The following is a 26,644-nucleotide window of genomic DNA, read 5'->3' as shown; positions in this document are numbered from 1 at the left end:
CCATTCGCATTACTTCTGGAATTAGAATTAGTTTCTGGACCTCTCAAATTCTCGGGTAATATAAAGTTGTGTTTTTCTGGAGAGGATATACAACAGGGAAAGCTTGAGTTAGAGCTGAAAATAATGCTGAAGACAAGCTCTTTAATCAAGTCTTTTAAAACTGATGTAACTATGAAGAAAATAGCAGAAGGTGTCACCGGTTTCCTTGAAGAGGCACCAGAGCTTATAAATATGCAATAAATCTGTAAAAAATGAGATGTTAGCTTTCTTAACAGAAATGTTACCAGTAATTTTTGAAGACAAAGCTAAAAAGACGTCTGAAATAAAGGAAAGCATATTGCCATTCCACCCATACCACTGTCCAATTTGAACGGGACTTTAGAGGAGGTCATTTACCTCAGATAGTATCAAGTGGCTCTTATACTTTAAAAAGAGTGCTTGAATGTCAGATGCCTGTGTGCTAAACTGTGATTGCCTCAGCAAGCCTGAGTTATGTCCTGTACCTGCTGTTCTGCTCCTGGGAGCTGCGAGCAGGAACAGACAGTGACTCAACAGCCTTTTCAGGATACTGCTCACAGTAACACTCCATGACATAAGAAAACAGCAATAAAATAATCCATACTCTGCTGTAATCTGCCTACACACAGTTCAGCACTCCAGTTGTTAGCCAAGCACAGCTGTCTTCTTCAGACTTCCTCTGCCCTCTTCTCTGGGAAAGTTGTGATAGTTTTATGACTGAACTTTAGTCCTAGGCTCAGTCATCAACATACCTGCTGACATGCTAAACTTGATTCCAGGTTTGGCATGTCAATGACCACAAAGCCCAGACATACGGATTCCGTCAAGGTTTCCATCTCAGCTCAGCAATAGAAACTAAGCAGGTGAGGACTGCTGGACCTCAGTGAGCATTTTTAGCTCATTTCAGGGCGAGGTCAAAGAGAGCTTTCAACTACCCATGAAGATGGCTTAAAATACAGCAGAGCAGAGAGAAACATTTGTACCCGCGTAGACTTGTTTCGGCTCCAGCAGTCTCTATGCCCAGTGACAGGACAATAAAATAAAATATAAGTGTAATTCTGCTTCCTTTAATATATTCCTACTGTTCTGTGGTTGCAGCTAGCCTGTTGATTTTGGCTTGGTTCATGTGGAGTCAGCTACCAGGTCTCAGGTGGGATCTGTGGTGGAGCTGAGACACAGGAAAGCACAGCTACAGCTTTCTGCACCAGGATCCTGAGCTGCTTCCTCACATCCGGGTGAGAAGGGTGGGTGGTGGGTCAGTGTCATGATTTACATGCTGGCTCACTTTCCCTGGTTTGAGCTATCTGAAACAGGGCCATTTCCCATAAGGATGCTCTGACTCAGCACTACAGTCCTGTGACAGCACAAATCCACGTTCAGTCTTCTCCTGAAACAGCTGCCGTCTCAGGAAGTAGCTTCAGCTTTCTTTCCTCAAAATCTCCTCTCCAGAGGGTACTTGAGCCTGAGGAACAAGATCTTGAGACCCCACTTTTAATTTCCTGGGAAAGGTAGTCAGGTATGAATTTTCCCACTAATCTCTCAGATACTAAGTAGGTTTTTATTTTTTCCCCAGAAGCATTGCACCTCTAAATGTTTTATTTCTTGCTTTTTATTTCTCCCTGGCCATTTATACTTATCTCCTCATAATCATACAGGAGCCTCTGGTAAAACAATTGGCTACTTAGATGGCACATAAAATGCTCATGATTTAGTGTAGTATATGTTACATTCTCTGTACACAGCCATTTTATATTGACGATTGGCTGATACTTTCAAATATGCAGCTGTGGCAACACCTTCCTGAGAAATTTTCAAATCTTTCCAACATGTATTTGACTTAAAAATAAAAATAAAAATCCTTCAAATTGAGACATACATTTCTTGAAAACAACCAGTCCTCAGTCCTAAGTGTCACAACTATGCCATGAAAATTGTGAAGGAGACACTGAGAACATCTCCAATCTGTGTACTAGCACAGAGTTTGTTAAATACCACTGCCTCAGAAACAGACTACTTTCTTCTTATACAGAAAAGAAAGAGAGAAAGAGAGAAAGAGAGAAAGAGAGAGGAAGAGAGGAAGAGAGGAACAAAGAAAGAAAGAAAGAAAGAAAGAAAAAGAAAGAGAGAAAGAGAGAAAGAGAGAAAGAGGGAAAGTGAAAAGAAAGAAAGTATAAAAAGAAAAATAACCCAATGATCTTTTAAGTCAAACTTGGGAAAAAAGTCCTCTGTTGACCAACATCTGCTTTAATCCTTAGCACCAGCCTAAAGCAGTGTGATGCACTGTGACCTTCAAATGTATCTTGTAAACTTCCTCTCTGCAGCTGTGGAGAACATTTTCTGCTTCAAAGCTGAAAGCAAAACCTGCCTCCCCTGAAAACTAGAGCATTCACCCGAGGGAAATCCTCTCTTGCCTCCAAATGTGACAAGTAAAAGTTGAGAAAATATTATAAATACAATAAAAGCTTATAAAGATACAGTTCCTAGGATATATCTCTGCCTATGCAACACATGACATACCTGAAGGCCTATGCACTTGGCCTGATTCAGGAACTAACTATGGTTACTAACTATGGAACTAACTATTTAACTATGGTCACCTAATGCCTTTTGAGATGCTGTAACTTAACTGGAACATCTGCACAGGTCTAACAAATGGTATTCAGATCTTGTAGGAGAAACTTTTCAAGACATTCCTCAAATGGCAGCTAGAAACCAGGGGCAGTATCCAAGGACAACTCTAATGGGACTAATTACCCCTGTCTAGGGGACCGAGATTGAGCCATCAGCTTTCAAGCCCCAAATATTTTCTTTCTGTGTTGTACAGCTCCTTCCACATATGGACTGAAGTTCATGTTAAAACAAATTTGGGCTCACTTTCTCCCAAAGTCTGTGTTGATACTCTCAGAATTTTGCTCAGTAATTTGACTTTATGTCAGTACTTGTTTTTAGCTTGAGGGATTCTTTCTTCCTTGATATTAATCCAAAGAGGTATTTCTAGGGTCCTCAAACAATCTTCCATCTTGTATCTTGCTTGGCTAAACGACTCAAGCTTTGCAATATATCATTGTAAGATTGTCTCTGCTCCTCTTCCAGTTCTATTTTATCTTTCTTAAGTATAGATAACTAGTATTGTACATGGTATTCTAAATGAGACCTTACCAAAGCCAACTTGCAATGGCACTTCTGCAATTCCCATCTAACACTACCGTCATGCCACAGATTAGTTAGCATAAATGACTACTCAATTCTGGAAATATCTTATAAATTTTAGACACTTTAAAATGACAAATCTTAGGGATAAAACATCTAACTTGCCGTTTCCCTAAAGACAATAAGGTCAACGTGGGATTTTTATACAGGAAGTTTCACACGGACTGTTTCTTTTGTCTTTTGTTCACTTCCCCATTTCCTTACATGCTGCCAAAACAATTTTCCATCAGCACTTTACCACTTCACTGTAAACAGCCCTTTATTTCTTCAAGTTCTCTGTATATCAGTAATTGAGTACACTTTCACCACCTTCTTCTGTTAGTAACAAAGGAAGATTTATTTTCATCATGTATATTTTTTCCCTTATTTATAGTCAACATAATTTGCTGGTACATGTCCTGTGTAGGTCGATTGCCTAAAGGCACTAATGTCAAGGACTAAGACCATTATCAAACTATCACCAGACTCTACAGAGAAAGACCTGTCACAGTGTGCCATAAAACTATGTGAGTTTAAATGATGCATTCATACATGATATGTGATTTATGTTACAGTGTGGCAGAGACAGAAATCCCTCTTTGCAAAATGTAATCGAGCTACCTCACTTACGAAAACACAATCCTTCATCAGGGGGTTTCAGGAAATAAAGTTTATCTTTATAGAACAGAGATTGCCATACTAAGTTCAGTTAAAATAACTGGCTAGGACAGGAATATTTACGAACTCTTCCCTATCACTAAACAGTTTTGAAATCAAAGCCCATCCTCTGAACTGCAAATGCCTCACTTCTTACACTAACTACATGGTCATTTAGGTTCTGGAACCTGAGATGGTTCTGCATTTTAAGTTAAATAAGTGACTTGTAGAGTGGAAATAGCAGGAATAATTTCAGGCTAGTATAAACTGGTGTCACCTATCTTTTGAGGAACAGAAACATGAAGCAGGGGAAAATAGGGAGGAATACTAAATGTATTTTATAGTAGGCAAACTATATATGTATAAGTTATATATATATATATATTGTTGCACTGTAGGCAAACTGTTTATTATCAGCATCTCTGTGCTCCACCCTAGCACAACATTATCACTGTAATGTGCAGAACTTTGGTGAAAGCTCTCTTCTTCTGCTTTGTTTGAGTAGATATCTGGATTGTCTGCCTATTTACCTTTTCAGTTCCTACTAATTCTATTAATTTTACCTTTTCTGTTTTGTAAAAGCTCTTATTCCAGACTCTGTAATCTTCTTTTCTTGAGCAGCTCTGTGAGGTCTCCCATTATCTGTCCTGCACTAACCTGTGTGTGATTTTACTGGGGTAAGAGCAGATGAAGGGGCTTTGGCTTCTGCCCCTCTTGCCCTTCACGGCCACAACATGGGAATATGCATGAAGATCCCTTTTCTCTGAACAGGTAAAGGTGGAATTCCAAAAGATGAAATTTTTATGCTGCTTGCATTACAGAGATGAACCTCAGCTTCTTTTTTAAACAGAATTTTTTTCTGTGGGAATGAAGAATCTGTTATTCAGCCCAAGAAATGAAATAGTAAATCTGGTTCTAAAAACCCATTTGCTGACAGTGACAGAGCAAATGAGTAATTTTGTGGACCTGGTAACTGAGATGTTGACAAAATACCATCACTACTTCTGTCACTTAACAGTGTCCTTAGACCATTTTCAATTATAGACCTCATCATCTAAAGCTAACGTGGAAGTAGAAGTACAAGTACCTCTTCCTCATCCTCTAATCTCTACTTCTGACATCCTCATGAAGGCTGCTTCTAGAAAGCCTTCTTTTCTGCATTTACCCATTATAAGAGTCTGTGGATGCACAACATTTACCTCCAGCCCTGACCCCTCTGAATTTGGCTCCTGGCTGGAATCCTGGCAGCCAGCTACCTGTCAGCAATTTAATGGAAGGATCCTGCCATCATCCATTTCAAGCTCTCTGAGCAGGAAAACAAGATGGGGGTTTCATATTTCAAAGAACAATAGAGCTCAGGGATGGTTTTTTAAATTGAAATTCTGGCTGTGGGATTCATTAAATATAGTTCTGCTTCTCTTCTAGACTGTGAGATGAAACAGCACAGGGAATTGGAATATTTGCTCACTTATGGTACATGTGCAATTTTTGCAGATTGGCTGGCTTCACTCTGCAACTTACTATAAAAAGGACATAAAAATATCATTGACATGTCTGGTTTTGTGCTGAAAAATTCCCAAGCTAAAATATTTTTTTTTCTCCAAACCGTTTCTGAACTTTTTGTCCATTGATATACAGACTCTAAAATGTTTGTTTCTCTGGAGTCTGTTGATAGATGGTAAGAGGAAACAACACCATTTGAAAATAATCTCAGTTTTGATTAAGTGAACAATGTTTCATTTGAAGGATCTGGTACAACAATCCTTTATTTTCACCATAATCCAGCCTGATGCTGATGAAAAACCCATATAAAGTTATGTAATATTTAGTAGCTTCCAAGACCACAATCCAGAAATCTTGACTCCAGACTCACTACAGAATTTTCACTAAATTCACCAGACTAAACTTGCAGGCATCGCCTTTCACCTTAAGGAATGAAATCATATTACAAAGAAAACTGACCTACTCATGATCTGTAAAAGGGAAAAAGTTTTTATCCTGTTTATCACATCTCAACTCACAAAAACCAAATCCTAAAATATGGAATCAGACAGATCAATGTAGTAGGGTGCACCTAAATTGAAATTCATGTATACTTTTTTAGGATGCCTGACCAGAAGTTCATGTGCCTGTCTAATCTTCAGTTATAGTGTCTGGACAATGCCAAATATTTTTTTTTCAGTAAGAAATGTGGAGTATTTGGATATAATTTTATTACTTAAGCTAAAAGCTGTTTGTTAATAGAGGTTAACGTGTTGCATTTAAAATGTTCATTTTCCAATTAAACTATTTAAATGTCTTTGGTAGTTAGAGAGAAAGAATTGTTTACTAATAAAATACAAAAAGAGTTTCTATTACTTTCTGGGAGTTTTAAAGTTGTAAATTAGGAATGTGTCTAAGTAATCATGATTTATAAATGTTTACACCATTATTTCTTTGCTTTGAGACATTATTATTTTTTCAATTAAAACAAAACAAAACACCTGCAAACCAGTGTAATGCTGATTTTTTTTTTTTCTCCAGATGTCAGAAATAATTCAAATATTAATGGGGAAATATAAAAATAGCAATATATTGCATAACTTATCAAAAGAATCCACAATGTTTTGAGGCATGGGACTGTGAAGTCTGAACAACAATTTGGGGGTGATATGCCAAAATGGAGTACTCATAACTGTGATTCAGGAAGGAACATACAGAGTCACATCACCATGGTGCAGACCCCAAGAGGTCTCCTTCTGCACTGCACACAGCAAAACTCTGGGTGATAAGAATTCATCAGTACGGTGGTTTGGGGGAGTCTCACCCAATCCATCTGACTGCAAAGGGCCCTGCAACAGAGACACGTCAACCTTTGGTCAGGAACTGACCATCCTTTTTGAGAGGTTTGTGTGAAATATTACCCTACGTAAAGACCACAATAATTTGTTTTCCAAGCAGCACTGTCTGTGAGTAGTTGTGCAACAGCTGACATGGAAAAAAAGAGAAGATTTAAAATCTTAATTTAAGCATTTCTAACAATGTTATTCTGCTTTTTAGTTGAAGTTGGTATTTTGGTATTGCAAATACTTTTCATTTTCTCACAAACAAACATCCTCTAGAAACTTCAGAAAAGGCCTCCTAGTATACTTTAGCAAAGAATTTATAGAAAAACTTGGCTTTCTGCAACACACAGAACCATGGAATGAGCTCCCAGCAATCACAGAGACATTTATGACCAAGTACAGCAGATCCAATATGCTTGAAGCTCAGATGCCTCCTGACAGCGTGACTCATTCAAGGTAGGCAAGCTTTAGAGGAGTCATTCACATGAATAACTAAGCCTTTGCAATGAAGACACACACGTAGAAAAACCTCCCTCTACAGAAAATTACAATATCATAGCCAGTGTACAGAAATCCAAAGATTTCAAGAATTCTACCCATGAGAAAATCAGTATTTCTACAGTGCCCAAGATTTCCGTTAAAATTTCAAGATGAAAAAAATCCTAAAATTTATTTGTGATGTTGAGCCCTCACATTATTTTGAGCTCAAGGTTCACTTTGCTCTGAACCACATCTGTGGCCAAGTGGGCAGATCAGAGTTTTGTTATCTCTAACACTTCTGAAAATCAGCTTTTAAAAATGCTGAATGACCTGCTAAGGAGCAGTTAGTGGGTCCTATTGTTCTTTGTAGTTCTTTGTAATTAATGCATAATAAATGCACTCTTCCTGAGATAGTGTGTACAGAGTAGCAGCTGGATAGAAGATGAGAGCTGCTACTGGAGCAACGCCATCCATACAGCGTGAGAAAGTAGACTTGGCAACTGACTCTGGCTGTACCAAGTGGGTCCCACTGGCAGATGAAACTTTAGCAAGCTGTCTGTTATCTTATTATGCATCTGTTCTCCTCATACTTTATGAAGACACTCAGGGCACTGGTTGGTCTAACAGTGCCGTGGGATTCAAGCTAAATTACACCCTACCGGTATTGTGTATGCTAAAATAATAGGAGTTCTTCTCCTATTATGAGATTATTATGAGATTTAAATTTATGCATTATTAGAATTTGCTTTTCAGATAATGTTGCTGTTTTAATGGCTTCACTGAGTAGTTTTCATTTACTTTTCTAGTCTTAAACATAATTATACACCATAAACAATAAGAATGGCACTGATAATGAAAGCTTTGCAGTACTTACTGTCCAAAAATTTTTACATTTTGAGAAGGTACTGCTTTTAATGAAATTTTCAGTGTTTTTTCTTTCATTCTTTTTTTTTTTTTAATGTCTGTGCTGCTATTAAAGCTTAATAGGTTTATTTTCTGAGTCAATAATCCACTTTTGCACATCTTGTGAGGTTGTCTACTAAGTAAACCTATTTGCATTAAAGATGGTGACATTTTAACAAAGATTGGCTGCAAGATTTGTTCAGTACTTTTTCCAAACAGTATGTGCAGATAGAAGAATTCTTAAAAATACCTTGTAAAATTTTTGCTTTTGATGCCACGGGCACCTCTCCAGCTGTTCTTTCCACTGTTGCAGTGAAGCAAGTCCATTGGTTTGTAGCTTAGTCTCACTTGGAGAAATCAAGATATGCTTGCAGCCATGGAATGATTGTAGGGGTGAAATTTGCATTATTGACCACTGCCGCTCCTCCTTTCAGCCTCATTCTTCATTGTGGTAGTTATATCCCTCTGCATCATTTATAGACTGGAACACCCTCAGCCCATCTAAACAGATACCTTTTCTGTGGTTCCCTCAGACTTCAAAGTGCCTGGTGCTCATTCCTCCTCAGTGAGTGGTTACAGTCGTGTCTGGGAAATGGCATTTACCCCTCACCATATGACCCAACGCACAATCCATTTTTGAAGTGTCAACTTGAGCACGTTGCACACTGTTTGAAACAACCAAAGGTCAATTCGCTCCTGGCTGCTCTGTGTATCGTTTTGGCTGTGACCAAAATCATTTCTGGACTGTCTGTTTCCTGGGAGTGAGGATTTACCATTATGCATGTCAGGGTGTGCTGCCAAAATAATATTAACTGGTCTTGAAGCGGTGCCACAGAGCATGGAAATGAGCCAGGGGGTCAGCTGGCAAGTACTGGACCCTCCACGTACAACATATAAAAACTTCCATGTGCAAGCCTGAGAAGAGGGCAGGAAGAGGTGGAGAAGACATTCTTCAAACCAAGAGCAGGCGACAGTGCTCAGGGAAAACGGTGGCAGTGAAAGGGAGCAGAGCCCAACGTTTTCTGTTGGGAAGTTCAGGAAACAGCTGCTGCCTGAAAAGGAATGAGCCACCAGCAGCATGACACTGATACATGGTAGAGGTGTGCATGCAAAGTAGTTGTGGTACAATGGGTCTCTAAGGACAGCCAGTATGACCTCTTTCCTTAACGTGACCAAAGCTAACATGACCTATTATTTCTGAGGTAATATCAGGAAAATGGGTCAGCTGTTTGTGGGTATGATGCATTGTCCTCGTTGGCAATAGATAGGATGTATGGACAGAAAGAACTCTCTCTGATGACAGAAATTCACCATTAATTAATTTATTTTTTTTTGACAGGACATTGAAATAATAAATAACACAAATTTGATATTTTAAAGATCAAATGTATGGAAAAAGAGTGGTTTTGTCAAACACAAGAGAAGATACTGTATGTGAATTATTTAGAGAAGATTCACAACTGAGTATACAACAGATCCGTGGGTCTATGGATCCTTCACTGAACAGTGACAGGCTGATATGGATGAGACCTGTCCAAAATTGTCAAAGAGGCCAGGCTAGATGGGGCAAATGTTATTAAGAAAGTCGCCTGAGACCAGGGCAAGTGGACAAGGCAAAAAAGCTGAAGGTGGCAGATGGGCCGTCTAGCCAGTGGGCTGGTACATGCATTTTATTCAAAGATACTATGTCTCTTGATTGCTTGTGAGGCCAGGAGTTGTTTTCTGGTGGCTGAGGAAATATCGTGGTGGCTGGCATCTGAGCTGTGAATGAGGCTGTTAAGATTTCTGAAGTCAGTTGCATTGAAAAGATCAGGGAGTAGCAACTTGCAGCTTGAAATCTTATTGTGTAAAAGGCACACAAAACAATGTGAAATTTATACTCTGAACTTGGGGGGGGATTTTAGGATAGGGCTCCACATCTCACTGGATGAATAATCACCTCAAAGCAAATCACCGGAGTAAGTAGACACCCTACTAGGAACAGGAAAAAGTCCTGCTCAGCAAAGCAATTATGTTCAAGAGATCAAGAAGTATGGGGATAATGTGAGACATGCCAAGAGAAGTCTGAGCCAGACTTTACAAAGGAAATTAAACAAATAGCAAAAGGTTACTCAGCTGTATAAATAAAAAGAACACAGGAAAGCATAAGTGAGTCCACTACGCAGTAATGACAGACCTCTCTGAGGGAATATGCCTAGATTATCTTTAATCTAGACATATTCCCAAAAGTAAGTGAATGCAAAGTACAAACTGATGCCCTTGGAGCCTAATAAGAGGAATTTCTTCTGTACTATGGACTTCATTAGTTGGCGTAGGTAGAAGAGTCAAAAACCTCATATCTTTGCCCACAATAGTCAATGTAAGTCTTGCATGGACTCCAGTGAAATATGTATCAATCATTAGTAACTCTAATGTGTTACCATCATCAGCTCTGCAGATAAATGACTCAATTGCACTTGTGTGGAAAGAAGAGAAACAATGCGTTTGAGGGGTATTAACTACATGTGTACTGCATCTTTGATAAAATTTGGCAAACTACAGCTGTTTAGGTGGATGAAGAAATTAAGCACTTGCTGTGTACCTAAAATAATGTGTACGTTCCGGACTTGTGTCTCTACTTTCACCTCTGGTTGCTGTTAATCTGACAATGTTGTTACATGGCAGATATAGGTGTGAAGCTTGACAAAGTGTTCTACTTTACTGAGTTTGTAGTATTTTACAGGGGTGACAGCAGTTACTTTTCCAATATCCAGGATCAAATAGGTCTAAAGTATTATCTATTTCACTTAGTCAGTGCTTGCTAATTCTCTCCTGCAGTTTTCCAATTGCATGGATACTGAATTGACATAATCAAGTTTGCTCTCTTGTAACACACTTCAGATGGCAGCAGCTTTCAGTGCTAAATCAAGTCCCTTTTCTGTAGCTAGTTTGAAATGAACACTGATAAAATTGATACTCCCACAGATGCCTCAATGCAATTGAAATGAAGATGGTATAAATGAGTGGACAGCAACTGAAATATTATTTCAAGGCCTGGGTAGCTCTCATTTGAGGAAGTCTAACTTTCAATGGGTAAAATGAATAACTTTGATAGCTTTTCAATAAAGACATATGCACCTGAGAATCTGAGAACTGGACTCAGATATTATGAGATTCACTGCAGTATTTTATCCACAAGAAATTTCTTTTTCTCTCCAGTAATGGAGAATGTAAAATTCTAGATTTTGATAGGAAAAACGTTACAGGATAAGATGTTTTAGTGTTCATGTTAAAGTTCATTAACTAATTCATGAAATTATCAACATTTAACATCTCCATTGCATAATACATAAAGTATTGAGTCCTAAGAGATATTGATGTCCCAGTAAAGACAGAACAGAAAATAACATTAGAATATAAATTCATTCCAAAGAAGTGATTTTTACTGGTATTTTTAAGGCAGTTTATGTTCAATTGAATGTATTCAGTGTTTTAGTTCTTTCTTTTTTTTTTCCTTTTTTTTTTTTTCAGTCTGAGAATTTATTGCTCTGATTAATGAAAGATTAATGAAATAAAGACAGGCTTGCTAAAATTATGATTGTTCAATAATGACCATTGTGGTGTAGGCATATAGACATGAATAGTTTTATTCACATGAACAGTAATTGTTAACTTGAATGAGAAACTTGTTGATTTAAGGCAGTCAGATATACATTTACTCAATTAGTCTTATATATGTGCTTCTAAAGATAAAATTAATTCTAGTATTGTACAAATTAATTCATATACTGTTTTTAAAGCCAAATTATTGTGCTAGATTATATGAACCTAATGCTTGATTTTTCTTTACATTTATGAGGGCCACTTTATAATCTTTCCTCATGCAGCTTGTTCCTACTTGTCTTAATGATATTTTTTTTTCTCACTCCTGACCTCTTGAATGCTCTGCTATTTGTAAAACCTTTTCTGTAATCATTATTTATCAAACAGTATTTAGTAACCATTTTTCATTGCTTTTGTATAACTGTACACATCACTGGAAGAAGTGTTTAATGGAATAAAATTCATTCCTGTCTTAAGGGCAGTATAAACAGAGAGAACTTTCACAAGAATGTATTTCATTTTGGAAAAAAAAAAAAAAAGGCTTAATAGCCTTTCTAAAACCAGAAAAATAACAAGCAATAAAATGCTCTTTTACTTTTTATAGTCCTCCTTAGTTCTATTATCTGTTAACTCTCCTGTTGTTTTTATTTAAAATTTAGATCAGAGCAGAAACAAATATCTGGAAGTCAAAAATAATTCTAGAGTTGGTTAAAAAGCTGGTGTTGCAGCTATTTCATTTGTAGAGGAATGGAACTGCTGAAACCTGCAGCAGTATATGATAATGTCTGCATTTCATCTTCTGGTTTAAGTGCAGAGCCAGTGGCAACAGTACGTTTGTCTGTGCTTTCTTTCATAGGAAACTCCATTAGAGTCTGTGTTTTCAGACAGCGAGTCACCCCTGGCCATGTGAAAGCAGTGTCTTCATTCTTTCTTTTGAATGTTGACCTGTCCAAGTTGTGGAAGATGAACCACACCTCCCTCCTAGCTTGTATAACTTTGTCCTTTTTTTTTTTTTTTTTTTTGTACTTCAGTACACATTGCACCTGTGTTTCTGTTGTACTTTCTAAGCCAGCCAGCATATGCTGAATGCAACAGAATGACGACAGGGACTGAAACTGTGAAAAATTTGCAGGGAGTGGTAATGTCAAATTTTCCATTCCACAGCAATGGGAAAAGGCTGCACACAAATATTAAGAGTTTAGAATATGAAGCACCTGTTAACAGCTGCTGCTCTGGCTTGAGATTGCAGCCTTGCAATGCTGACGAATCACTGGTTTGTGTTCCTTGGTGCCCACCAACTTGCTGCAATAAGCTGTACTTCAGGCACTGTGTGTGTTTGCACTGAGACACAAATATTTCAGCACCTGCACGTTAGAAATATACAGACACATTCATCTTTGTTTTGTGATGTGATTGCTTTTTTGTGTTAAGAAATCTAACACTTATGTTTCAAGGAAATGAATTAGAAGTACTTTTCAGAAGTACAATCAACTCACATACTTGCTTTTATTATTTTCTGTCATCATAAAGACAAGTGTTGCTTCCATCAAGGGATTCAGCTTCCAGAGTATAATACTGTCTATAGCTAAAATTTCTCCTCTAAGTGATTGTCTAAGGTACATTCCCAGGGTGAAGTGGTCAGTGGTGCGTGGTGGTCACTGACCACATACATGGTCAGTGGTGGGGAGGTCCATATTCTACCCCAACCATGGCACTAGCATCCCTTGCCCCCTTCTCCCCACCTCCTGTGTCCCCTGAGTCCTTGCATTGCCTTAGTTCCTCTCAGTCACTAGCTTGAATTTTACCTGTAATTTAGGGCAGCGTTCAAACCTTTCTGTAGTGTAGTGTAATTCTTATTGTACTTGTTTCTATTTTTATTATTTAGCATTTAAATTTAGTTCCTTTTCTAGGACTGTCTTTACTTATATGGCTTCTACAGCTATGCCATCTGGCTTAATGTCATTTTTCACCTAAGTCATCAAGCTTGGTTCAAGAAAAATGCTTGGATAAACTTCAAAACTTCATCTTTGCCAAGTCTCTGTGCTAGAAATTTGAATTCAAGTGCTTAGATTTTTACACTGGTTCCATGGCCAGCAAAGAACTCATTCAACTTGTGATCAGGAATCCAATCTCAAACCTCTCCTGTGCAATGCAGTGCACAGCTCTTTAAAAAATTAAGAGTCCTAACAAGCTCTAGGACACTCCTACCCCCCAGTCAATAATCCAGCTTGCACTGGCAACATACATAGATCAGTCCTGGAGTTCAAGGGAAAAGGAGCAAAAATAGTTAACAATTCCACAGCCCAAACTAGTGTGAACTGCAAAGCTGCATAGAGGGTTGGCATCTAGCCACTATATCTATTCAGTGAGTTTCCTCCTTCCTTTCTGCTGGGTGATCCAGTAGCTCCACCAAATGAACAGCTTCACTTGTTTCTGCAAGGAATTTTTCCATTGCCAGGCACTGCAGAGTGGCCTTCAAGACGACACCTTTGCTTGCTGTTACCAATTTCATTCATTTAAGTCAATAATATGTTTATATCTTTCCTTGTCAAAAGGTTTCTTAAAGTCGTATGTTGATGACATCCTACTGGAAAAGCTAAGCCAAAAAAGATGTATTGAAGTACTGTGAGAAGGAAAACTACATAAAAACACATAAATGAAAATATAATATTACAAGGTACTGTATCTCTAATACTCGTGTACCACAAAAATATTTAATCTTGTAGTGAAGTATTTGAAATATGTCCTGGGACACCTACCAAAAGATTGCTTGGCAATGAACAGGCAAAAAGAAAGGCAGTTAAAATTTCATGCTCATTCAAGAAGTTATAAAATTAGGTCTTCAGAATGTTTAACTGTAGAAATATTCTATTAGTATATTAGTTCTATTAGTGTATATATTATGCAGAGAATATGAGATTAATCTTAGGAAAGACATAAAAGCTATATGGATGCACATGATATGTTTGGAAAAGTAATGACCAGAAAGTGAAGATATATGGGTTATGTTCCTGATTCTGGGATAACTATGCATGTTATGCAGCCATTTCTTCACCCATTGAATTCCCTAGGTTTCAATGCAATGACTTACAGAAAGAAGTTTTCCGTTTAACCTGAGGAAATACATCAGATTTTGGGTTGGAACTTCTGTTAGTTTCTGACTATCAGATTTTAAAATAGGAATATCTTTCTTCCTTTTTTATGTCAAGACAGAACACATTTACTATTTACTAGTAAATTCTTGCAGAAATGCTGGTTTTATGCACTGCTGCATGAAAGGTGCATGTCGTTTGGGTAGTACTTGCCAAAATAGACTATACATCATGAAAAGAGTCATAGATAGGTTTTATGTGCTATTTATTTATTTACTTCTCAGGTCATGCTAGCTCTAACAAAGAACATCTACATCTTTTGGTGTTGTAGCACACAGTCAGTCAGTGAATCAGACTTGCTTGTCCTGCCTTACCAACAGATGTTTTAGTTTCCTCATGAACATTGTCTTCATACAACTTGAGAATGACACAAACACCAACATGAGTATAACCAAATAAGAAAACCTTATGAGCTACCTAATGTGAATTATATTTAGAAAAAAAATGAGAGACAGAGAAAGGAGGTGGAAGATGATGACAACAATCTCGGAAATCTTTTCACAAAAAGAAGTACCTGTATGCAATCTAGATGTCAAAAAAGAAATGCTAGAGGTGGGCCATCCATCCTTCTCTGCAGGGCTGGCTCTTGCCCACTCATGTGGGCGTGAGTGTGAGTTTGTGACCCATGGAAAATGATCTCTCTCTCACTTCAGGTCTGGCTGTGACTGCAGTCACTTTATAAGCTCTAAGAGTGGGCAGCAGTGAAGAAGAATTATTATTTCTGTTCTACAGGTCAGGCTCCTAGTGACATCCTGAAACATGTTAAGCTATATTATAACCATGAAGGTAAGTCCTTCAAAACCAGACTGAGATCTAAATTTTTCAGTCAAATGGAAATGTTCCATTTTTTTATTTTTATGAAGTCTGGAGAATGTCCTGGGGAAAATATGCTCTGGTCTGGGGGAGGGCTCTGATGAAACAAGTGAAGTTATTAAAAATATTGTGTTTTGCTTTTGGATCAAATCTTCATGAACAGACATATTTTACCTTATTAATGATCCTGTATTAGAAAAATAGATCAAGCTCTTAATAAGGGTCTTATGACAGATTCTTTGTTCACTGTATTTCAGCTAAAATGTTAAGCCTTGTGTCTTTTTATAGATTTTATAGCTCCTAGTTAAAGATACATATGCCACTTCCTTCAACCATAAGTGAGAAAAAATGAACAGTATAAAAAATGCTTTATGGCTACAAATCCTCAAATAGCTGACATTCTACACTTCCAGAAAGAAAGAAGAGGGCCACTTTCAGCTCACAGGTCAGCAGACTAAACTGAGAAACTCTGTCAGAGAGTATTGTGCACAGAAGCACCAAGGGGAGGACTTACAAAGGAAACACTCACCTGTACAGAGTGCTGCACTTCAATCACCTTTCAGATCAAATCAAATACAGTCTGAGTGTAGTTCCTGATTCAGTCTCCTCCCCTGGGGGAGATAGATCGAGTTCTTACACTTGCACTTTCAGGTGAATGAACTTGAGGAATTAATAGGTCGTTATAATTTCTTTTCTAGGTGGAAAGCTTGCACTTCAGCTTGGCAAGCTTGCATGCTGAACAATTACAAGTAAAGAGCCAGTCTGAAACTTTTAGGCTTGTAGTTCTGACCATTTGAGGAAGGCTTTTCCTTAGAGGCATCAAATCTCTGGTTTTATTCCATGCTGTTCCTAAATTCTCATCCACCTCACTGGAAAAGAGCATACAAATTATGCAGTCATAAACCCACTTATATTTGGCTGAAAATAATTATTCACAGCAAATTAATGGCCATTAGAGTCATTTAGTCCACAAAACATTTTTAGGGTTCAATAATTTTTTGTATCTCTCATGCTTACTGTCCCAAAATTTTAATAACTAATCTTCATTATAATGCTACCCATAAAATGAGAACATAACATTTGGTTTGTCTGGGAAATTGTTAAAATGTAATGAAATGATACATAGGCTAAGGCTGGCCTTTTATTTTTGATGATATGTACAAGTCATTCCAGCTCCATCTTATGCTTCTTGATTAACAGAAGCAGTTTAACTACTACACTAATAGATACCATTTATTTCATCTGCTGGAAGCAAAGAGATTAGGCATCCTTCAAATTTTCTTATCTGGAATAAGCCCCTATTTTGTTGCTACAATTCCAGAATTATGTCATGTTAGGAAACTGAAGAAATACTCTCAAAAGGAACAACAAACTACCAACTCCACACTGCAAATAAAAACAAAATACAATTTGGTAGGTATTTAGGACTCCAGTCTTAAGACATTCATTGTTTTGCTCCTACCTTTTCCAAGGGAGTTGGTTTGTCCAAGGAAAGTGTCTGGCTACCTCTGGAAGCACCTGGTTTCACTTCTTCATTCCACATATTCTTTCAATTGTAATTAAGGTCTGGAAGTGACTTTGTCCTCATTTTACAACGAAAAACTGGGGTTCAGGGAGAGCAAATGATCAACTGAAATAACAGGTTCTGCTGCAAAACAAGGGCTTGAACTCTACTGTAAAAGATCTAAAGTCTACATACTGGATTAACCTTAAAATAACTCAGTTGTCTCTAACTAGGATAAATAAATTTATCATGCTACTGCCAGCAGGTACCATCATCTGAAAGAAAGATAACAACTGTAGGATAAGATGCATTGCTATTCAGCAGTGCTGATAATGATTAATTTTATGCTTGTACTGCTTTATATGTATAGGCAGATATTTATTATGCAGTGGTTTTTAACACATCAAAAAATCCTTGGTCTGAGAGTTTCAGGTTTCACGGTCTATCTCCCTGTTCCAAAGCAGAGTTAACTGCAATTGTGCTATCTCTAGATAAACATTCACATCAGGCTGTGCAAATTCCACAGCATTTCCAGTAAACCATCCCAGTAACCTTGACATTACAAAGGTTTTCACAGAATCACAGAATGTTTGAGGTTGGAAGGGACCTCTGGAGATCATCTGGTCCAACTGCCCTGCCAAGCAGGGTCACCTAGCATATGCTGTACAAGATACAGTTTCTGGTATCTAACCTGAACCTTCTTCATTGTCTTTTAAGGTTTCCCTATTTATTGTGAACATGAAGGATATTTAATTTCTCTCTTGATACGAAATGTTGTATACTATTAACTGCCATGTTCTCCTTCCATACTTTTTTTCTTTAGGTGAGACAACCCAAATTAATTCAACTTTTAACACCTAAACACCTAATAAGTCCTGCTGATCTTTTTACTTTTTTTTTTTTTTCCCTCCACATCCTTCTTGAATTGTTCAACACAAATTACTCCAGGTGAGATCTGGGCGGAAATAGGTAAAGAGGAAGGACCTCACCCACTGAACATAAAAAACTGCTCACTACAGAAAATTATCAGTTTATCTATATAGATACTATTTTTTTTCCTTCCTAATACTTTTGCTGTTTTGAAAACCAGCCTATAAATGCTGGTGCATGACAGAAAACTTTGAAAATTTGGGGGAGATGTGAGTTTGCGAGGAGAAAAAGTCACTTGTGTATCATTTATTTACATGGCTGGGTGGGTCCTGCTCACATTTTTATTGGCGTTTAAGCCAGTGTTTTCACAAATACATCTTTGTTTCCAAGGCTTCAAGCAATTTGAAATTAGCCTCTGTGACTGCTAGCTCTGGAAGCTAACCAAGAAAATTGTTCTTTTAAAAAATCTAATAATAAAATGGAACCTAGAGTACCAGGAATATTTTATACATGTTAAATGCTGTGTTATTTATCTTCATGGCTACTATACACTACTTCTGTTATCCTTGTCACTGTTGCAAAGATAAATGTCTCTGCATAATAATTCATTATGAATCCTCTCTCTAGGTATACCTTATATAAATAGAGATGCACTGCTGAGGCAAGACAGTTTGGGAATGGTTGCCCATTTTGTTAGAAAACTGCAGGCAGAGGATATCTGGGACCAAAATCCACAAGGTGAAAGCTAAGGGCCAGAAATATATCTAATCTGGAATCCAGAAGAGCTCAAACACTTGGCTCTTGCAGCCTAATAATGATTAAATGAGCCAAGGTGGGGCACTGAACTTCACTATCCCCTTGGGATTTTTGTGGTTAATGATCTATTGTCATACATTTAGTCATGGATGTTCTTCATAGTCTGATTAGAATTGTTTTCCAGTGCAGAACAATGCCAAAGAAAATACCAAATATGTAGCAACAGCTCTTTGACGCTCCACCAGAAGCTTAAGGTGTTGGGAATGGAGAGGAAGAGTGACAGTCCAGTTACTGGAAAGCCAAGCTCTCTCTTTGACGACACAGGAATGGATCCAACTCCTTTGTTGATAAGTGAACCAAGTTAACAAGAAGATGGACACAAGCTATAGAAAATGAAGAGCAGAAAGTGCAGTGTATTCTAAGACAAAAGACCTGAAAGTTCCTCAAGGTATAAGTAGATATACGCGTATCACACGTTAATAATAAAGGTCAACTATGATTTTAAATTCACATAACAAATAATGCAAATCTCATTTTTAAAAAATTATTAGTATTTTTATATCTTTAATATTATCACAATGAACCAGCAGCTGTTCCAAGATTTCATGCATTTTCTAAATTCTCTGATGAACGTGTATGCATATAGGAGCTTAAGTGCTTGTAATCAAGACATTATCATCTCCTAATGGTTTTATATTCAGGCAGCTAATTCTACAGTTTCTAATTAAGACAAAGAGGAAGTGCTTCAGTTTGCAAAATTTCAGCATATTCTATTTTTTTTTGAGAAAGAAAATGCTAAAATGGAAAACAGACATTAGTTTGGAAGGTGAAACTGTGTGAACTGATCAATGTCTTGAAAATCCTGTACAGAAATATGGGACCCGTAAATATCGATCATAGTTCTCATGTAAAAAACTTCAGACAAAAACATTTTTGCATATTCTAGTTTCATGCAAGATGCCAAACAAATAACGTTTTTCAGTATTAACTTTAGACAATCCCTCTAACTGTGTAGAATTGTTGTTCAAATGTATTTTAAAGGAAGAAATACACCACACGAGTACTGCCATGATATATTCAGTATAGCTCTGAGGCTTTTATTCTCTGTTAGCTAAAATAGTAAGTTAGAATGTATATTAACACAGTTCTGATGGAAAAAAAAATATATCTGGAAAACAATGATTTATTCAGAAGAATTACAGGTCTAATATTTTTAGTGCTGTTCAGATGGCTATAGTATGTGTACCCAGTGTATTTTAAGCACAAAAACTCAGAACAGTTGAGGTTGGAAGGGACCTCTAAATGTCCCCATGTCCAACCCCCCTGTTCAAGCAGGGACAGCTAGATCTGCTTGCCCAAGACCATGTCCAGGCAGCTGTTGAGGATCTCCAAGAGGGAGACTCCACAGCTTCTCTGGACAGCCTGTGACAGTGCTCCATCACTGGTAAGTGCTTCTAGTGTTCAGAGTGTGACAGTTTGTGTCCATTGCCTCTTGTCCTGGCACAGGACACACTGAAAAGTGCCCGGCTCTGCCCTCTTTGCACCTCCCTTTAGGTATTTATAGACATTGATAGCATCCCTCCCAAGCCTCCTCTTCTCCAGGCTGAACTGCTCTTTCAGCTTCTCCTCATGGGAGAGCTGCTTCAGTCCCTTAATCACCTTCATGGCTCTCCATTGGGCTTTATCCAGTATGTCCATGTCTCTCTTGTATGGGGGCACCCAGAACTGGACCCAGGACACCAGGTGTGGCCTCATCAGCACAGTGTAGAGAAAACATCACTTCTCTTGATATGCTGGTGATATTTTGCCTCACGTAGCCAAGAATGCTGTTAGCCTTCCTAGTAGCAAGCGCACATTGCTGCCTCACTTTCAACTTGGTGTCCACCAGGGGCCCCAGGTCCTTTTCTGTAGAGCTGCTTTACAACTGGGTGGCCCCCAGCATGTACTGGTATGTGGGATTGTTCCTCCTTATGTGCGGAACTTTGCGCTTCTCCTTGCTGAACCTCAAGAGTTTCCTGTCAGCCTACCTCTCCAGCCTGACAAGGTCACTCTGGATGGCAGCCTGGCCCTCTGGTGAATCAGCCACTGCCCCCGGTTTTGTGTTATCTGCTAATGCACTGAGGATGCACTCTACCCCATCATCCAGATCATTAACAAAGATGTCAAACCGTACTGGAACAAGTATTGATGCCTGGGGTACTCTGCTCATTACTGGTCTCCCACTAGACTTTGCACCACTGAGCACTATCCTCTGGGTCCGTCCATTCAGACAGTTTTCAGTCCACCTCACTGCCTGCTCATCCAGCCCATACTTCAGCAGCTTCTCCATAGGGTTCTTACAGGGAGCAGTATTAAAGGCCTTACTGAAGTTTGGGAAGACAATATGCACTGCTCTCCCCTCATCCATCAGGCTGGTGATGCCCAAAAGATATTTGCATCCAAGATACTGCAACCACAAGTCACTTATCAAAATTCTTTCCTGCAGCACTTCTTTTAATATCAGCATTCATCCTTGTCATTGTCTCTATGTAGAATCTGCATCAAATTTGCCTTCTGGATTAGTACTTTTATATCAGCATAATTTTCAACAAATATGGGGTACACATATATTTAAAATATGATGTTTAGCTTTTAGTTTTTCATACTAACAGCACCATGACCACCATGACACCTGCTAACAACAAAGCAGAAAAAGGAAAAGACTGCTCATGTCAATTATAATAAGAAAAATGTTTGAAATCAAGACAAACATTTGACAATTGAGGAATTCTGTTGTGAAAAGCTGCACCCTTTACTTGTCTGAGTACTGTCTATGGGAGCAGCACAGAAAAGTAAGCATTTTTTTGTGACAAAATGTCATCATTACAGGCACTGATTAATATTTTATTGAAATCTATTGTCTTCATTTTGTTTGTGATTGTGATTTTTCCCTGGGGATCTCAAAATACCTCACAGAAGCTAACTGACTGTTTACACAGTACAACGATCATTTACTGGGACATGATTAAATGCATTTATTAGCATCCAAGATAAGCAATAGGTAAATCTTACACAAAGAGAACATGAAAGTAGAATCTTGGACCACATTGTACCTGCAGCTTAATTCCAGTCTGTTAGATGAGAATGTCAAGGTATCAGTTTTTGACTCTCTGTTTCCCTCTCTAGATAGTAGACAAAATTCACTGGCTTGTAAGGAAGAATCATTTCAAGTAAAGTAAGCATTTCGGTAAATTACAAGGAGATAGGTTAACACAATCTCTTCCACCACAAAATATGTTTGCCTTTCCTGATATCTTATTTGGAACTTTTGCCAGCACACTCAAGATTAGGCAGAGAATATTTTCTGCTGGGTCAAAGCCTGAGAGATTATGATGTCAGGAAAGGTCTCACTATTTTGCTATCTCCTTCATTTCTTATTTCTTGCTGTTTTTGATAACACCTTCTAAATTAGTAAATATCTCACTTTAGTGAGCAGGATATATGACCTGAAAAGTACTAGGCTTTTACAAACTGAAAAAGCCCAAGTGCAAAAGGAGAAACATTTTATTTCAGATGTATTATCTCAGCTCTTATCAAAGTGTAAAACCAGCATGAAAGGTTGATATTTACAATTTACAGCCCATTTTACCAGCAATCAGTTTGATGCCATACTATAGGTCTCCCGCAGTAGAACTTGACTGTCTAAGGAGTTAGATAACTCTAGCAGTGTGACTGCAGAACACATCAGTCCATATAACCAAAACCTTAGCTCAGATGAAGTGAGAGAGAAAAAACAATTTCAATATATCTTCATTCTCTCCAACCTCTTTATGGTACTAGGAACACATTTAACTTTTTGGTTTCTACATCGTCTTGAGCTCTGGAGCTTAGCAGCTATTAAGTGTTCAAGGTTACTACAATAGCTATGTATGGTTAGGGTATGAGAATTCCTGAGACACATATGTCCCTAGCAGGAACTGCCTGTCTTTGGGTAACTGGAAGTGTTTTTAGGGATTTATGCAACATATGCCTTTTCTGACAATGTTTCTGCAAGCAGATTTTTTTCACATTTCCATTTTTTGAACACAGCCAAAAGAAATATGATCATATCTTAAAGCAAAGAAATGCCCTGAGATGGGAACAGAGTTAGTAAAGATGGGAAAAGAGTTAGTGAAGATGTTGTTTTGTTGCCTTTTTTTTTTTTTATGTAGCTTGTGGCATTTCTGAGTCTTCTTAAAGATTTCTACTGTGGGAAACTGCCAGAAGAATTGAGCAGCAAAGAGAAGGGGAGAAATCTTCCTGATCACAGATCTTTAGCAAGCTGGAGCAACACTTGAAGATTTTACAATTTTTGGCACATTTAAAATACTGTGGATCTGACATAGCTTGACACCATAACTTCATAGTGATTTCCTGCTATAACTGTAGAAAAAATCATGAAGACTTTGGTTTTGACTAAATTAGATCTGCTTAATAATCATTATTTTACTGCCATGCTTACTTCTGATATTTCAGCTTCTGTGTAGCTGCAATGAACTGTCATATTGAAATCAATTAATTTTTTCCCCCCTTTGGCACCAATTAAAACAAACAAACATAACACTATTAAAAACAGCAATAAAATTATTCTTCAGAAATAAAACAGCTTCTATCTTTTAGAAGATTTTTGGTTTACTTTCCTGAAATGCAGATTTTTTTAAGCAAAAGCCTACTGAAGTGAAGATCAATATAGCTAATAATCCACCTCAAAACAGTGAATATTTTAAGGTTCTGCATCTTGCTAACCACTGGGATTTGAAGTATCTTATTCCAATAAAGCCAGTTTCATAAATGTATTACATATAAAAAATCTATTTCTCGTCTTCTGTCTTAGCAGTAATGTAAAGATATTGACAGGATAGCTGATTTTCCATCGTGGCAAAATGGTGGAGAGCAATGTGAAAATATATTACCTCAGATAATTTGTTTTTATTGCTATTATTATTTAAGCTAGTGTTATGTACGTTCCCAGATAAAAGTAACATAAACTATAAAATTGAAATAAAGGTAAACTTTGTTCTGTTTTTAACAGATGATTCAGCTTGGCCACAAAACATAAATGGGTCTTTTTTTTTCCCTTTCCCTTTCCCTTTCTCTTTCCCTTTCACGTTTCCTCTTCCTCTTCCTCTTCCTTTTTCTTGTTAGCAAACGTTGTGGAGGTAAAATATATAAAATGCATTGGATATTCTTGTGGGATCGTGTAAAACTTTTAGTCACCACCTGTAGATATTACTAAATACAAGACTCAAAGCTGTAAAATGTTTCTTATCACATAAGCATGTTTTCTGTTTCCTACATGTGTACCATATATGTAAGTACAAATAAATAAGCATCAGTGTTTTGTGCAGAGGAAGCTCTGCTGTGGCCTAGGAGCACAGGGTGCTAGAACAGCCCCTTCTGTCTGAGAATCATAGAATCATTAAGGTTAGAAAAGACCTCCAAGATCATCTACTCCAACCGTCCCCCTACTACCAGTATTACCCACTAAACCATGACAATGTGCCTTGGTCATCCATGTGTGTGAGTACAGATACAGTTACCAGAAAACAGTAGGCCAACCAGTGGAAAGGTAACATCCTGGGAGCTCTCCAAAGAAATGAGTAGCCCCAGAAACCAGCAGTCCCACCAGATCCCCAAGAATGGAGAAACCCAGGACACCAAAGGCCAGACAAAAGCCACCAACATGTATGGGCACCAGCAAGGGGCTGCACAACTTGGACTTTGTGTGGTGAAGCAGTGGTTGTTCTTTGTGAAAAAAAGGCTTCAGGGCTACATGTATGCCTGATGGGACAAGGGTCTCCTGGGGACTTTCTGAAGATGCCACTGGCATGTCAGAATAAGCCACTGCTTTGTCTCTGGGCACAGCTGGGGTAAGTGAATTTACTGCAGAGACAGTTATTTGCTGTTAACAATAACAGCTTGATTCTATTAACAGTTGCAGTTTAATTAATAAAAAGTGTTCTAATTGATACTGATTGTGATCTTTGCCTGTCCCTAACATAAAAATGAGCAATTTGCTTAAGTCAACAGAACATCATACTAGTACCTCCATTTAATTGTAATTATGGCTAATTTCAAAAACTGGTTTTATTGATGAAATACAATAAAGGAGTAAAATATATGCAAAAATCTAAACTTTATCCAAACTTTTTGTCCAAGGATTTGAAAAGTCACTAGATTTTTTTTTTCCTCTTGTCTTCTTTTCCTGACAGGACAAGAAAGTCCACTCATCCTGATGATCAATGTGGTTTATGAAACATTTTATTAACAAGAATCCAAAGACTGCTCCAAACCTGTGGAAAGATTACCCTAGTTTACTATTTACTTTTGAGTATGCCCTCAGTTATGGAAAGAAGAAGATGTTAAGAGCTTTGTGAAATCATGGTGACATTGTGTTATAATTCACAAAGGACGTGTGTTTGCTTTCTGATGGAGTGCTGACATAGATGTCAGGAGAACCCAGGAAGCCTGGCTGACATTGCTGGGAGCAGGACAGAGTGAACACACCAGCAAGAAGTCTGGGTTTTTGTTGTTAAGTTCTAGGAGAGAACAGCCTGAAGCTGACAGATCACTTTAGGTTAGTGGATCCCAATTTTTGTGGTAAATGGATCACTGAGAGCTGTCAAAACTTACCACCCTCTCAGTATGTACCCTTACCTTCAAATCAGATTGAAAGCATTGCAGCAGAGATGTTCCAGGGACCAACTATGCCTGGTCTTATGCACTTCAGCCTCTTGAGACACGAAGTTTGCAGACCATGGTTTGCTTTCGTGACTTGTTATGACACATGGATACAGGCATCTGAGAAACAGCCATACCTGAGGGCTGGTGACAGGAACTGCCAACCAGCCTCTGGGGCTGAACTTCCCTTCTCTTGCCCGGATGTTGTCACAGTGAAGATAGAAAAGGGAATGCTTTCCTTAACCAGGGAACATTATATTTGGTAAGCAAACCCTGGTAAATGAGTAACCAGGCAAGCTCAAATCTCCCTGCCCCAAAAGTGAAAAGGCACAGCACTTTAAATCTCTGCTTTGGGTTTTCCTTCTCACCCTGAAGTCATAAAGCTGCACTTTGTCACTCTCCGGAGCTAAAAGGTGAAGTCCTGCCCCAGTTTTCCCCACCAGCAGTGGGACAGGTTGAGGGCCTGACTGCAGAAAGGGATGTTATTGGTGGTGAATGAAAAAACAAAAGTGGCAGGAATGGAGTGCATGGGACTGCTCGTCTTTCCTTCTACCCTTTTTGACTATTCATGGCTGTAGCCATTATTTTTAAATCTATGTCCATGGCTTTCTGTGTCTTTTGTGGAAGAAAACAAATAAATAATAATAAAAAAAAAGGCAGTAAAAACCAGCTGGATTGTATTAGCAATTAGCTAAGACACAATGGAAAAGTGTCCTAATTTACTTGCAAAGGGCCAGGTGAAAAGATTCACAATCTGAAGCTAATGAAGAAGACAGGCTGGGAAAGAGAAAGCTGCTTTTCTGTGCAGCACCTCTGTAAACCTGATAGGGTTACAGACTATGTAAATGGTGCAATAATGATTATCTTGCATTTATTTGCTTTATTTTTTATTTTAACTGATTTCAAAGCATAAAGATTATCATATTTTCTTTTTACTAACCTATCCATTTCCTGCCAGAAGAGGAAGCTCAGGGGAGAGCGTAGGAGCATGATAAATACTATTATTTGAGTAATATTTTCCTTGCCATATCTTACTGTATTTCAGTAATCAGTAGTTAAGGCCCTCTTACTGGAAGTAGCAAGCAGACTCTCACATTCAATTTGTAAGTCAGATATTCAGAGAAAAAGAAATAAAGCATTTGTTACATGCAGTGATAACCACTTTTGACGAATAAATGCAGTACCCCCCATGAGGC

General features: G+C 38.0%; 1 long non-coding RNA gene across 2 annotated transcripts in view; it reads right to left on the bottom strand.

Moving 5' to 3' along the window:
* LOC308190371 overlaps positions 1-18,635 on the bottom strand; it is a 32,935-nt gene extending 14,300 nt beyond the window's left edge. For both annotated transcript variants that reach the window (XR_013947131.1, XR_013947132.1), the window contains exons 1-2: positions 17,082-18,635; positions 16,149-16,488 (exon numbers count right to left, since the gene is read on the bottom strand). This is a non-coding gene — a long non-coding RNA (uncharacterized lncRNA). The remainder of the gene's footprint in view (positions 1-16,148; positions 16,489-17,081) is intronic.
* Positions 18,636-26,644: the final 8,009 nt, after the last annotated feature.

Source organism: Anser brachyrhynchus (assembly GCF_964034855.1).
Source record: "Anser brachyrhynchus genome assembly, chromosome: 2".
NCBI lineage: Eukaryota > Metazoa > Chordata > Aves > Anseriformes > Anatidae > Anser > Anser brachyrhynchus.
The sequence above is the reverse complement of the archived record's forward strand: the minus strand, read 5'-3'. Positions and strand labels throughout refer to the sequence as shown.